The following is a 15,406-nucleotide window of genomic DNA, read 5'->3' as shown; positions in this document are numbered from 1 at the left end:
AACTTAGTTCACATTAAGGTCTAAATCTAGTAAGAAATTTCAACAAATTATATACCGGTAGGTTACTGAGTCTTTTCAATGTGCATCTGATCAGTTCTCATTATTTTACGTAATATGTTGTGCACGTCTCACTGAACGAATCCAAAAGCAATTGCGAACACTATTTCCGCAGGGTCTATAGCGTGGTTGACAAGTTAATGCGCATAAGCGAAAGCTTTCTATGTCTCTTGCACACAAGCTATCTCTAAGTAACTGTTCCCGTTGACACAACTAGTCAATGTCTATCTATCTACTAAAGTTTTTATTCCCCTCCCGGAGGGGGAGGGGAAAACCACTTAAAGTGCAATGCCCTCTCACTGGCCAGGAGTTTTGGGCATGTTGGAGAAGGGCTGAGTGATGTATGAGGTGGGTAAGCGGAGACGTGAGGTGTTGGAGAGGATGGGGAGGGATGGCGCTTGGATAGGTGCTTTATTGGGTTTTGGTATTGAATACGAGATAGAGAAGGAGAATTACAACTATTGATGAATATTGTTTTTACATAATTAATATTAAGAGCTCGCCGTGCTGGCATTGTTGGGCATTACTGATTGCAGACTTTGATGAGAGTTTGAGACAATACATTACTAGATTATAGTAACAATAAATTTATCAGTAGGTCTATCATTATTCTGAATTTAATCTACCATTTTTTGTGTTTGTAATACATTGTATAGATACAAGGGAATATAAGAGATAGGTTTTTATAGCAGATAATTTAAAATGAAAAGATGTACAAATAGAATAATTTTCAGGATCAATAATGTGCAGTGAATAAATATATGTTTTGACAATAGATACCGAAGAAAGAAGTTCCCAATAGTTAACATAAATCATAACGATAAGTTCCTAATAGTTAATAGAAATCATAACGATGAATTACATTTAAGCATGATGTACTAAGTTGTAGTCAAGATGATAGTTGGTTATTATGAGTACAGTGTTGAATCTGTCGTAGTAATTGATTACCCCTACTCAGTCTCTCCGCGCTGTCCAGGTGGGGGTGGGGTTTGGCGGGATCGAAGGAATGAATGGGGGTAGGGACGAAGAGTAGGGCCTTAAGAGGGCTCTTGAGGAGGTTGGACAGAATGGGATGATTACGGTTCAAGGAGCGCTGGAAATAGCGGAATGCTAGTATGGTTACGTAGGTGGGGATGGGAAAAATATTATAAAGGTCAGCGGTATGGTAGAGTGGGGAGAGGCGAAGGGCGATGCTGATAAGGCGACGTTCCATGGATAAGAGTGGTCTGTATAGGATGAGTGTCCGACTCGTAGGCTGAATGGTCGGCGTACTGGCCTTCGGTACACAGGGTCACGGGTTCGATTCCCGGACGGGTCGGGGATTTTAACCTTAATTAGTTAATCCCAATGGCTTGGAGCCTGGATATTTGTGCTGTTCCCAACATTCCTGCAACTCACACATCACACATAACACTATCCTCCACCACAATAACACGCAGTTACCTACACATGGCAGATACCGTCCACCCTCATCGGAGGGTCTGCCAGCTAGAAATAGTCACACGAAATTATTGTTATAGGATGGGCCGGTAGCTGACGGCAGCTGCCAAGTGGCGAATCCGTAAGTTACAGCGGAACGGATGAAGGAGGTGTAGGTGAGGGTGAGAAGTTTGGAGTTCAGCCCCCAAGTGGTACCCGACAGTTGGCGCACCACTTGGGCTCTACGGGAGGATTTGGTTCGGAGAGTCTGGAAGTGAGTCCAAAAGATCAGGAATTCATCTACGGTAATACCAAGGTATTCGAGAGTGGGTTGGGTAGTTAGTGGTGTGTGGCGAGTGGTTAGTCGGAGACGGTTGGGATCCCGGTTGACGGAGAAACGGTGACTACTACGACGGATGAGGATAGACTGTGTTTTGGATGGATTAACATGGATATGCCATTGGTCGCACCAGGAAATGAAGGAGTCAAGGTAGGGTGGAAGGAGCTGGTTTATTCTAGGGACGGGGGGAAGGGGAGCAAGGATAGCAGTATCATCAGCGAACTGAAGGAGTTTGGTAATTGTCAATGCTCATGCGTTAGGTTTAAATAATCGCCACCCGATAGCGCAAAATAAACTTTTCCTGTTTGATTTCGGTAGACTACTGACATCTGTGGGAAGACGAATAATATTAAGTCATAAGCTGTGTTCGCTTGTCTCAGAAAGTTATAGATTTATCGTTGGGGAGAGGAGAGAGGGCATTGTAATTGGGTAATTTTTTGCAATATTCTGTCAAAAATGAACCAAAATAAAAAATTTTAAAAAAAGGAATATGGACTTCAAAAGGGAGAAAAGTGAATTCAAAACCACATAATTTGATCGGTGAAAGGCATATTTGAACACCGTAATAGATTACATATTTCTTATCTAAGAAAAATGGATTGTCTTTAAAATCCGGTCTCTAATTATTATAGCGTCCTATTCTTCCTTCGCCTACTGATATGGGCAGAAGCCGCCACTGGTGGAAAATAGTCCCAACACACACGTCAGATTTTTACTTGACTTTTCTATGGGCAAATCAATGCTGCTCATGCTCGATATGACGGATTATTATATTGAATTCAACGAGAAAAAGAATGTAATCCAATCAGATGGAAACCATGAACCACTTGCAAACTGTCAATATTTCTGGTCATATATCAACGTTTTCTCAGCTCTAGTAGTTAAGAATAGGATGAGTAAGTAATGTTACATAATAATAATAATTTCGTGCGGCTATTTCTACCCGAGTGCAGCCCTTGTAAGGCAGACCCTCCGATGAGGGTGGGCGGCATCTGCCATTTGTAGGTAACTACGTGTTATTGTGGTGGAGGATAGTGTTATGTGTGGTGTGTGAGTTGCAGGGATGTTGGGGACAACACAAACATCCAGCCCCCGGGCCATTGGAATTAACCAAAGTTTAAAATCCCCGTCCCGGCCGGGAATCGAACCCGGGACCCTCTGAACCGAAGGCCAGTACGCTGACCATTCAGCCAACGAGTCGGACAATGTTACATAAGCCTATTTCATTTACCAAAGGGGGTGTCTTAGGTAGTTAAACGGGACGAATAGAACCTTAGTTGTGGGGTATGTTGAATGCAAATGTTGGCAACATTTGTTGCGTGAGTTCTGTACAGTGTACAGTACATACTGAGCGCGAATGGGTCTGTATTACAAGAGTACCGGTAACAGCACTGGTCAGTTCGACTCGGTGGTAAGTAATATGCTGTGTAGCTTAGTCTAATGTAGTAAAGTTGGGGCTTTCTTAACCGATTTTCTTGGTAGCGACTCAACATTTATTAGTGAATTATTATTTTGAAACGTGCTTATTTCAATTGATTTAAAATGAGATTCCTACATTGAAAGTTGAGAACAGGCGTACAGTTTTATAGATGGTGAAAATCGACCCACGATGGATTAGAACAGGTTATTGGGATATTTCTGCATATTTTATCAAAATTGAAAATATCAAGACAGTTGAAACATAAATATTCTCCTTGACTTGATCTTACTCTCTGTGGTCTGTCATCACAAATTAAAAATCGTTGCTTATCTGGTACAGTTGAATATGACCAGTGTCGACGACAGTCTGAATTATGAATTCAAGCACATCAATTCTTTTATGGGGGTAATGATAATAATAATCATAATAAACAGATTTCTTATATTGCATTACCAAATAGTCGGTCAAAATATCCATATAGGGAGCTATATTCTTTGCCTGTTAAATTACTTCAATTCATTCGTGCTGATGGTTACACTGGCCTTGATTTAGAGACATAATCTATATATCTTATGTCTGTTATTAATACATGTGAAGGCAAGTGGCAATTGCTACAACCCAGTCCAGTGACAGTCTTGTCGAAAAGTAACTGCTATGTCCAAATAATAATAATAATAATAATAATAATAATACGTTTTGTTGATGGAGGAAAGTTATAAACTGAACGCGCGGTAAATTAAGTGTTAACAGTCGTGTAACGTTAATTTGCTCAAGTATGGACAATTATTATTAATTGCCACAGCATAGGCCTACTAATTGAAATTTACAGAATGAAATTAATACATACACTGAGTGGAAGTAGAGTTTGAGCATAATATTCCCTTTACATAAGAAGTGTCTCTGCTCCCACATTATACCGTATATGACCATTAAGGTACACTGACACAATACTACCAGGGCCGATTCGAGTTGGCCGTGCGGTTAGAAGCGCGCAGCTGTGAGATCGCATCCGGGAGATAGTGTGTTCGAACCCCACTGTCAGCAGCCCTGAAGATGGTTTTCCGTGGTTTCCCCATTTTCACACCAGGAAAATGTTGGGGCTCTACCTTAATTAAGGCCACGGCCGCTTCCTTCCCATTCCTAGGCCTTTCCCGTCCCATCGTCGCTATAAGACCTATCTGTGTCGGTGCGACGTAAAGCAAAATAGCAAAAAAAAAAAAGTCACGCCGATTAGGGAGGCGAGGGGTGCGGACTGCCCCCCCCCCCCCCCCCCGTTTTCACTTTGTGGAGAAAACATTACATTTTGATTCCATTTTAGCCGACTGAAGCTGGGAATTATTACAAAATGCAGTTTGTCTTATTAGCTAATTCTACCCTTTATTTTCTTTAGTTATTGACAGTTATTAACGGAAATACGCACAAAATGTTGTTATTCACTGCTAACAGAATTGTATGGCGCCACAGCAACAAGTGGAGACTGCATGTGCTGTGAGGAAGAGTAGCTGAGATTCATGTTTTTGCCAAGGTACATGGAGGTATGATTCATCCGCTTGCCGTGCGTATTCCTCTGTCTCACAGTCTCTTTGGTGTCTGTTAGTTTGTTAATGTGTAGTCAAATACTAAATGATGTATAAAATACGTGTGTAATATTGTTCCTTTGGTGGAAGTTTTATTATATAGTACCGGCATCCAATCAAAATCTCAAATTATGTCAACATTTACCTCTCTGTCGAAATTCGCTGAGAGAGCTCTAAAAAACTTGCCATTTCATAGTGTTTTCAGTTTTGTTTTATATACCACTTCGTCCGCTATATGCCACAAACCCGGGTACCTTTTTTGTCTGTAAATTTTTGCCCCACCCCCTCCCCCTCCCCCCTCCCCACTCCCATTTCCCAATCGCCGCTACTACACAATACAGCTGATAAAAACAGACCTTAATTCTAAAAATTATGTATATTATGTAAATACAGGTAATGTGGTTTAGACAGTGGGTGAAGTGGGAAGGATAAAGAGGATGAAAAAGCAGCTATGTAGTGAGAGAGGATGTGGGAGAGGTTGAGACAGAACGCAGGAATACCATACCAGTATTCACTTGGATATCAGATGAGCTTTCAGTTTGGTTTCGAAGTTGATCACAAATGCAAAGACCGGACGAGTTGGCCGTGCGGTTAGGGGCGCGTGGCTATGAGCTTGCATCCGGGAGATAGTGGGTTCGAACCCCACTTTCGGCAGCCCTGAAGATGGTTTTCCGTGGTTTCCCATTTCCACGCCAGGCAAATGTTGGAGCTGTACCTAATTAAGGCTACGGCCGCTTCCTTCCCATTCGTAGGCCTTTCCTATCGTCGCCACAAGACCTATCTGTGACGATGTGACGTAAAGCAACTAGCAACAAGTATAATGCATTATAGAAGTATGATCATTTGTCCAGGAGCGAAACTTGAACAAGTTCATAACACTCAAGCACAGTGATGGAGTAGGCCGTAGGGAGGCCTATGCGACGCCCGGAATAGTTGGGCTCTCTACTTCTTTACACTGTTCAAGTGAGAAAGGGAACAGTCCGGCTCCGGGTTTGGAAGGGTTGTGGTTACGATTCCCGGCCGAGCCAGGGATTTTAACCGCGTCTGGTAATTCTTCTAGCTCGGAGGCGCAGTGTTTGTGGTCAACTTTAATACACATCTTCATTTACATAGAGCACATCACATTACACACCACCGAGCTCGATAGCTGCAGTCCCTTAAGTGCGGTCAGTATCCAGTATTCGGGAGATAGTAGGTTCGAACCCCACTGTCGGCAGCCCTGAAGATGGTTTTCCGTGGTTTCCCATTTTCACACCAGGCAAAAAAAATATTACACACCAACAGAAACACGCAATAATGAATACGTCACATAACACAGGGTTGGTGTCAGGAAAGGGGCCCAATCCATCCATATATATACCGAACAGGTGGCTGCGCGGTTTGGCCACGTAGCTGTCAGCTCGCATTCGGGAGATACTGGGTTCGAAACCCGTAGTTGTAAGTCTTGAAGATGTATTTCCATGGTTTCCTATTTTCACACAAGGACAATGCTGAGGGTTGTACCTTAATCAAGGCCACGGTCGCCCGCTTCCCACTCCTAACCCATCATCGCCGTAAGGTACATCTGCGTCGATGCGACGTAAAACAAGCTGTTTATATATGTAAATCTCCACATATAGTGCCGACCCCAAGTACTTGCAGAAAGGCGAAGAAGTGAGAAAGTACACACTGTTATACTGTAGTATTCAATGGACCTTATTTTAGATGTGAATTCTCTTGATTCGGAGTACGACACTTCCTAAGTGAACGCCCGAAACCCACTTGTGAACTATTTGCCGATGCATGTGAACTTTTGGGAATAGTAGCACATCGATGCGCGGTATATTTAGAGCTATAGAGCGGATACAATTTAAACCCATTTGAGCACTCGGTACTTCACGAAAAAAAAAAACCACTTGAGTGGCAAACAGTAGGCCTATCCTACAGTTTATATTAGATTACCATATGTCCCATTGTAAAACTGTCTTCTTCTTATTATTATTATTATTATTCTACAATTTTTTCCACACCTGTGGGGTCACAGGATCGCGCATGCGGATTTGGCTCTGTTTTACGACCGAATGCCCTTTATGACGCAGCCTGTATAGAACGATGTAATCTATTGCGTATTTGTGATGGGTGGTAGTGTGGTATATTTTCCGAATATGAAGAGTGTTGGGACGTACACAAATACCCATTCCCCGAATTAATCAGAAGTGATTAAAATCTCCGACCCGCCCGGGAATCAAACCTAGGACTCTCTGAAACGAACGGCAGTATGCTGGCTATTGAGCCATCGAGTCGGACTTGTTGTTATTATTATTATTATTATTATTATTATTATTATTATTATTAAGGCTTTTTAGAAAAAATAGTCTATATTTTTCTCCCAATTATCTGGACGATAATTCATTTTTACATACTGGTAATCAATATACTAATTGAAGGTGAAAACTGCCATTAAACAGAGAAATTCAACCAATAAAATAAGACTTGTTTTACTTCTAATAATAATAATAATAATAATAATAATAATAATAATAATAATAATAATAATAATAATAATAATAATAATGAAATTTGCTTTACATCCCATTAACTACTTTTACGGTTTTCGGAGACGCCGAGTTGTCGGAATTTAGTCCCGCAGGAGTTCTTTTACGTGCCAGTAAATCTACCAACACGTGGCTGACGTATTTGAGCACCTTCAAATACCACCGTACTGAGCCAGGATCGAACCTGCCAAGTTCAAGTCAGAAGGCCACCGCCTCAACCGTCTGAGCCACTCAGTATTTACTTCTACAACCAATATACTAACTGGATAGTGCTTAAATGTTACCAACCTGCGCAATATTTCTAGTGAAGCAGCCAAATCTCCAGGCCCGGGCATGGATGATGCTTTAAAGGAAGGCTACGAAAATATATGAAGAATGAGCAATCTCTGAGTGGCCCATATCTACATTTTGGACTATCTTGCACCTGGATTTATTATACATACAGTAGAAATGAATGATCAGTTTGGTAAAACTGACCTATCGTCTATGGACTATCGTCTAGCAGTGATAGTCAAAGTCCCCCTGTGGGTGGGGGCGGTAGAATAACACCCACGGTATCCCCTGCCTGTCGTAAGAGGCGATTAAAAGGGGCCCCAGGGGCTCTGAAATTTGGAGCGTGGATTGGCAACCACGGGGCCCTTAGCTGAGTCCTGGCATTGCTTCCACTTACTTATGCCAGTCTCCTCACCTTCATCTATCCTATCCGACCTCCCTTGGTCAACTCTTGTTCTTTTCCGACCCCGAAGCTATTAGGTTTGCGAGGGCTAGGGAGTCTTTCATTTTCATGCCCTTCGCGGCCCTTGTCTTCCTTTGGCCGATACCTTCATTTTTCGAAGTGTCGGACCCCTTCCATTTTTCTCTCTGATTAGTGTTATATAGAGGATGGTTGCCTAGTTGTACTTCCTCTTAAAACGTTAATCACCACCACCACCACCTGATAGTCAAAGCAAGCAAAGATTAGTTTCAGAATTCAAGGGCGTATAATGAGGCCTCTCGAATGGTTCACATTAACTATCTAAAATCAGACAATCGTTGCGCCCGGTATATAAACAGACCAGTAGTTTTGAAAATGAAACACAGATACCTAACTCTGAAAGATATCTCACCCCCCATAGGCTATTCTGTAAAGTAGACCCATTATTAGACTAATTGACACTATCGGCCCAATAGTGACCTAACTCCTAGTACCTACGCTGATTGGAGGGTGGGGCAGATGGAGGGCATTGATGTGTTCTGGTGAGGTGTATTACATTTTGTGTTACACAGCCAAATTGTTTTATAAATGCACTTCGTACTGCATATATTGGTCGCATTTGTCATATATACAGTATTTGTAAGAAAGTGTGAGTATTGGGATATTCGCGAATGTTCTGTTGATTAGGGTACAAGAAGTTTAACGAAGTTTTCAATAATGCGCGAAAAGATTGAATTAGGCCAATATTAAAATATTATCTCATCCATCACTGTGATAAACAGTAGAAGTGTCGAAGTGCTGCCTTGTTGCAGTCCTTTACTTGTTACAAACCAATTGGAATAGCCACTTCCTATCCTTACACTGCTCTGGCAATGTTTGTCGGTACGAAACTTATTGATACAAACGGTTACGGTAAAAGGCCCAATGTTCATTCACAGGAATGGTTTAACTGCATTCTGCTTCGCAGTTGTAATCATATTAAGATCATTGGAATGGTAGTACGAACTCCAAGCAAGGTTATGAGATCTATCTTCTTCAGATCGCTAATAGCGTATCCATTGAGACGAAGTATAAAGTCCTTTCGACCTATGTTGTGCAAAATATATTTACTTAATCAGAAGAGACGTCTAAATTGTTAACATACACATTGCTCTAAGTACATGATAAATTGCTTTTGTAACATTGTTTTATAATGTAACTAGCTGATGAACCCGTGCTTCGCTACGGAATTCTACATTGTATACAGAATTCTACGCTAGGTAGTGTACATGTTGTGAGCAAGATTGTATTAAATTGCATAGCCTTTAACGTTACCCTAGAAACGCGACGGGGAAGTCACCAAACGTCTTTTCTCATATGAAGACTGTGTTAGGGAATTTTCATTGTAATGATAGGCCCGCTTGCCTACCATCAGTCACAACCAGGTTGGGGAGTTTTCATTATAATGGCAGACACTCTCCACCAGCCATTTTACATCCTCAGAAAGACTGTCTTAGTGGTTTTCCCAACTGAAATGAACATAGGTCATTGCAATGACGTCAGTAGGAATGGCGCGATTAAAAACAATGCTTTCATATGAAATACTCCATCAAATGAAAGACCACACACTCTCGCACTTGTAACGAACAGTACTATGCTGGAATTCCAAAGCTGGGATGACCAAGCCGCAGACAGCTGTGATCCGTGAACACTCTTAATCTTTTTTCCGTGGTGCGTGGGGGGGGGGGGGGGAGGGATGCGAATAGTAGAGAGTCCCAGGGCAAAAACTATGCCCTTTTACTAATTTGTTTCCTAGGAGTACCCGATGAGTCAGAAAATCTCAATTCACTACACTGGCAATGGAAAAATCTGACTTGGAGGCAATTTTTTCCTCCAAGCAAGAGGGGAAGCCCCCTCTTCACTGCTGATTTGGAATTAAATGAATGTAGCATTTAATAAAAGTGAAGAGGAAGAAGCTTATCTTAAGAAATGGCCCTTTTCAGGGTTGACTTTTGAGTTATTTAGTGAACTGTGGTGCTATAATTTGAAACAGGCTTAAATTGTAATTCTTGACCAGGTCATACTACTACTACTACTACTACTACTACTACTACTACTACTAAGTGAGCCCCTGCTGTAAGTGCGCATACAGCTCATTCAAAACAGCGCGTCAGAGTACGAATCGAATAGCTGGAATACTATGATGAACCAGTGTGTTACGTACCTGCAGTATCAGAAAATGTATGAACCAGAGGAATGGCATGCTAGAGAAGAAAGTTTTCCAACTCCCCTGCTATTTCCCGCCACTGTTCAGTCAGGCTGTTATACTCGGTCAAGGTCTGTCTAGGGAGGTCAAGTCACGAATGCTACTTATGGAGCCGCCATATTGGGTCTTTAAGCGAGCGTAACCAAAGGCAAGTGTATTCGAATTTAGAGGATTTCGGTACCGTACATTGAAATAAAAACAAAATACCAACCAATTTTGATAAAGAATTTAATTGGGCATCTCCTGGCCATGTATATAACTGTATAACACTTAAATGATATGAATACATTCACAGCTATTTGAATAGGAAGATAATTAACAGAGCCTGAATTTCTATTTTTTCTTTTTTTTCTGTTTTGAGAAACAAGAATCAACAGAAAAGCTCATGTTCTTCTCTTTTACTTCCTTACAGCTTGGTCTTACTATGTTTCTTATTAATATCATCTGTCAAATACGTAATCCTATTGACAGAAACATAGAAATCTGTACAGTACCTGTGTCATATTATGATTACCGGTACATGAAATACTGAACTTGAAGTACTGTATTTAAAGTACTAAACGACGGTTGTAATAAATTACCTTCAGTGTTTTCTTTATTAAGAGAGTAATTTTCGATACTGCGTTTCTAAAAGGTTACCCCAGTATGTTGACAAACTATGAATGCCTCTTGAGTTGAGTGCATTAAATTATGTATTGTAACTATTGTTATCCATTCGTGTGGTATTTCTTTCGGTTCTAAGGCAAAAATATTCTGCACGTATACAACAAGAGTGATGTTCTTAGCTACTCTTAACTAGTTTATTGATAACCCATGCAGCTATATAGTACACAGTGGTGGTGGTGATTGTTTTAAGAGGAAGTACAACTGGACAACCATCCTCTATAAACACTAATCAGAAGAAAAGAAATGGAAGGGGACCAAAACTTCGAAAAATGAATGTATCGGCAAAAGAATGATGAAGGTCACAAAATGCGTGGAAATGAAAAAACTTCCTAGGCCTCGAATGCGCTATTGCCATCGAGGTCGGAAAAGAACAAGTGTTGACCAGGGGAGGTCGGATGGGCTAGAATAGTGAAAGCAATGTTAAGACTCAGCTAAGGGCCTCGTAGTCACAACCCAAAATAGATTTCCCCCGTGGGTGGGGGCAATAGAACAACCACCACGGTATCCCCTGCCTGTCATAAGAGGCGACTGAAAGGGGCGTCAGGCTCTCCTAACCAGGGAGCGTGAATTGGCGACCACGGGGCTCTTAGCTGAGTCCTAATATTCGTGCATATAATAATAATATTAATGGTTAAGAAAATTAAAGCCATTGGTAGACACGATTTCATAAGATATAGAAATTAAGTCACTATTAAGTTGAGTTAATCTAGGTTAGGCTATTTTAGGGATTACATCAGGATATTATGTTAGGCTACGGTACATTAAATTACAGTAGTTGGTTAGTGCGAGTGAAGCGAGTGTTGTGATCTTTAAGTATTTGTCCAGCCATATAATGTACTCTATAGAGCATTTAAGATGAATGAAATTTAGCTGTAAATAATAACTGTAGTACAGTATAAGACTGCTATTATCAATACAATTGTTGTAATGATGGCCAGCTGGACATAAATTGTTGGTTTGAAGTGATGTGATTATAATTGGTAACTGAACAGGAACAAGCATTTCAAATATCTGTGAAACATTTCTACATTGCATGTAGGGTTAAAATGATACTGTCTGTAGTTTACATAAAAGGAATGGAATGAAATGGCGTTTGTCTTTTAGTGCCAGGAGCGTCTGAGGACAAGTTCGGCTCGCAAGGTGCAGGTCTTTTGATCTGACTCCCGTAGGCGACCTGTCGTCGTGATGAGGATGAAATGAAGATGAAGACGACACATACACCCAGCTCCCGTGCCAACGAAATTGACCAATTATGGTTAAAATTCCTGAACCTGCCGAGAATCGAACCTGGGACCCCTGTGACTAAAGGCCAGCACACTAACCATTTAGCCATGGAGCCGGATATATGAAAAATTTTTTTTTCATAAACATCAATACTAGTATTACACATTACCTGTTACTTTTCTTGCTTGTTTTGAAATACAATTCTCTTTCTTTGGGAGGTTTCCTATTAAATGTCAAAAACTTAGGTGGATTAGGGACTTTGAAAATTGTTGGGATGGAATTCCACTTGAGTAGTTTCCGTCCATCTGCCCTCTTTAGTTCAAATTGCGATTCTTCAAAATGATGCTAGAAGAAAATACACCGGGCGAGTTGGCCGTGCGTTTAGAGGCGCGCGGCTGTGAGCTTGCATCCGGGAGATAGTGGGTTCGAACCCCACTGTCGGCAGCCCTGAAGATGGTTTTCCGTGGTTTCCCATTTTCACACCAGGAAAATGCTGGGGCTGTACTTTAAGGCCTCGGCCGCTTTCTTCCAACTCCTAGGCCTTTCCTCTCCCACCGTCGCCATAAGACCTATCTGTGTCGGTGCGACGTAAAGCCACTAGAAAAAAAAATTCAAAACATAATAAGACCTATAAATATAAAACATCGTTCATATAAACATACTGTTATTCAGGAATAATACGAATGTATAACTTCACTAACCTCGCACAAGAAGCAATTATCTGTAGGTTGCCATTTGTCACGCCTACAGTTTTGTACCCACTGAGCTCTCCTTTGCTTCTCTCTCGGGAAGCGAAACATTCTAATTCCGTCAGTTATCTTATTTTGACAATTTGGTGCGGCGCAGTATCCCGTTTTCCTTCAAAATACAAGTAATAACTCACATCATTACATCGGGCACGCCCACGTAACAACGATATTTGAGACCCAATATGGCCGCCACCGCAAAGGATTGTGGTAGCGTGACCAGACCTCCCTAGACAGACCTTGTACTCGGTACGCAGTAATAATCCCATCTATCGGAGTTGAGCGGCACCATAAGAAACTAAGAACATCACAACAAACAATGGTCAATGTAAAGTTATTGTTGATCAGTGTTATGCGCTTTGGATATTGTAGGCTTTCTGAAATACCACTCTTATCATCGTCGGTACCGTAAAACTGAATGAAACATAAATGATCGGAAATTGTATTGTCTATAACTTTTGTTATGTAGTACAGTACTTTCCGATAGCACCAATAACAAAGGTACCGGTATTTAAAAATTAAATTTTAGGCGCTTACCCCTAAACTACCATTTCATCTCAGGAAAATAAAATTATTTACAGCCTAGACTGTAGTTTCTTATTCTCCGACTCTATATAGCGGTTTCCATTAAATTTTGTTAACCCATTTTCTCGTGACTCGGCGTTGATATGGACTTAGCAACAAAAATACAAATTCATTAATATCTGTGTTATCAGAGCCGGTACGGTAAAAATGTATAAGACATAAATGATTGGAAATTTAATTCTATATAACTTTGGTTATATAGTATGTATCGATAGGACCGCTAATAATATAAATATTCGATAATTAAATTTAAGGCCTTCCCCTAAACTACCATTTCACTCAGCGTGAATAAAATGATTTATAGCCCAGATTGTAGCGGCTCATCCCCCAACTTTACATACCGATTTTCATTAAATTCTCTTCAGCCGTTTTCTCGTGATGCGTGTACATACATATAGACAGACAGACAGAAATTACGGACAAGTAAAAAGTACATTTTCTTGTTACTATGGACATGACCGATACAGAAATACCATTCTTTTCAAATTCTGAGCAATGTACAGACAAAACTCTTATTTTATATATATAGATGTAGCAGGTATAGTTCGGGACAAACATGACGGCCTCTATTCTTGGAAGCAAACTGGAAGCCAGCTGTCAGTCCCACCATGCACCATGCACCCTGCTGAGTTGATAGGCTCCCAGTCACAGAACATCAATATAAATAACAGAAGTTCACAGTCCGTGTTGGAAACAACAAGGTATCGTATATATACACAGCACTGCCTTCGTGATGTACAGGCCGTACTCTAGCTCCGATGACGTCACGCAAAGAGGCGAACTGTTTCCTCCGTCCGACCCGTGCAATGCAAAGACTTGATACGTCTGTACTTTGTAATTTTGAAATATTCACAAATGTTGTATTAATTTAACAACTGAGATCATTAACACATGTAATCGCATCACATCGTAATTCAAGCCTATGTAATTTTACGAGAAGTAGGTTTCAAGTGCGATCTACTTGCTCAAAGCTTCAATGTTTTACTCGTCAATATACCCAAAAAAATAATTATTATGCATTGATACAAAGATGGAGACTACAAAGGTACAATAATAATAATAATAATAATAATAATAATAATAATAATAATAATAGACTTTACTCCATAACTCTAGATGGCCATAAATACAGTTGCTTTCTTGTGGTTTCTGGCTCTAACCTTCGAAGACTTTCTTCCACACAAACATTTGTATAATTTTTTATTTAGGAATAGCCCGCGTTTTCCCAAATATCAATGCACTGACAAGCAAGGTCTGTTAGTTACTTCCAACATTCAGGGAAATTGCCGAGGAATAATTCCTTAATTATTACTTAAGTATTAATTACTTAATTATTAAGGTGCATTGCTTCGAACATCTAAATGTCGTCTACCAGAAATAGTTTAATGTATGATTAAAAATGCCAAAATAATTTAAAAGAAAGTTAGGTTTTATAAATTGCTTTTAGTTTTACATTTTTAGACTGGGTTTTATTGTTACACGCATTAATTTTTGGGAGAAAAGGCAGCGCGTCTTCAATACTGCTAAACCAAGAAATAACCATATGTAGGTTCAATTGGTTACTGTCCACTTTTATGCTTGTTCTGTATCAACAATAAAAACCCCTGCTGTAAATCTGTGTAACGACAAAGTCAATAGTAGAACTTATCATCAGCTCGGGAAAATGAGTGAAACATACTCCTTGATTCTTCGTAACAGGTACATTTTCGGTTGGGATTTCAGTTTTTTCATTAAGGTAACCTGCCCCATACGAAGAAAATGAGAATATTTGTGTATATTTACTTGTATAGTATAGTTGTGTTTTCGCCGTGGTACGTAGGCCTACACGTTCCTAGCATTGTGGCAACTGCGAACTTTCACACACTGTACTTAAATTTGCAGCACATTATATTTCCACAA

The 15,406-nt window shown here is 40.4% G+C and overlaps 1 protein-coding gene across 3 annotated transcripts in view; it reads left to right on the top strand.

The window, feature by feature from the left end:
- Window positions 1-3,168: 3,168 nt before the first annotated feature.
- The window catches only part of LOC136875011 (cytoplasmic dynein 1 intermediate chain), a 210,977-nt gene continuing 198,739 nt past the window's right edge, over window positions 3,169-15,406 (top strand). For all 3 annotated transcript variants that reach the window (XM_067148726.2, XM_067148727.2, XM_067148725.2), the window contains exon 1: window positions 3,169-3,227. The gene's annotated coding sequence lies outside the window, so the exon portion shown is untranslated. The remainder of the gene's footprint in view (window positions 3,228-15,406) is intronic.

The sequence above is a fragment of the Anabrus simplex genome, chromosome 5, assembly GCF_040414725.1.
Source record: "Anabrus simplex isolate iqAnaSimp1 chromosome 5, ASM4041472v1, whole genome shotgun sequence".
Classification (NCBI taxonomy): domain Eukaryota; kingdom Metazoa; phylum Arthropoda; class Insecta; order Orthoptera; family Tettigoniidae; genus Anabrus; species Anabrus simplex.
The sequence above is the reverse complement of the archived record's forward strand: the minus strand, read 5'-3'. Positions and strand labels throughout refer to the sequence as shown.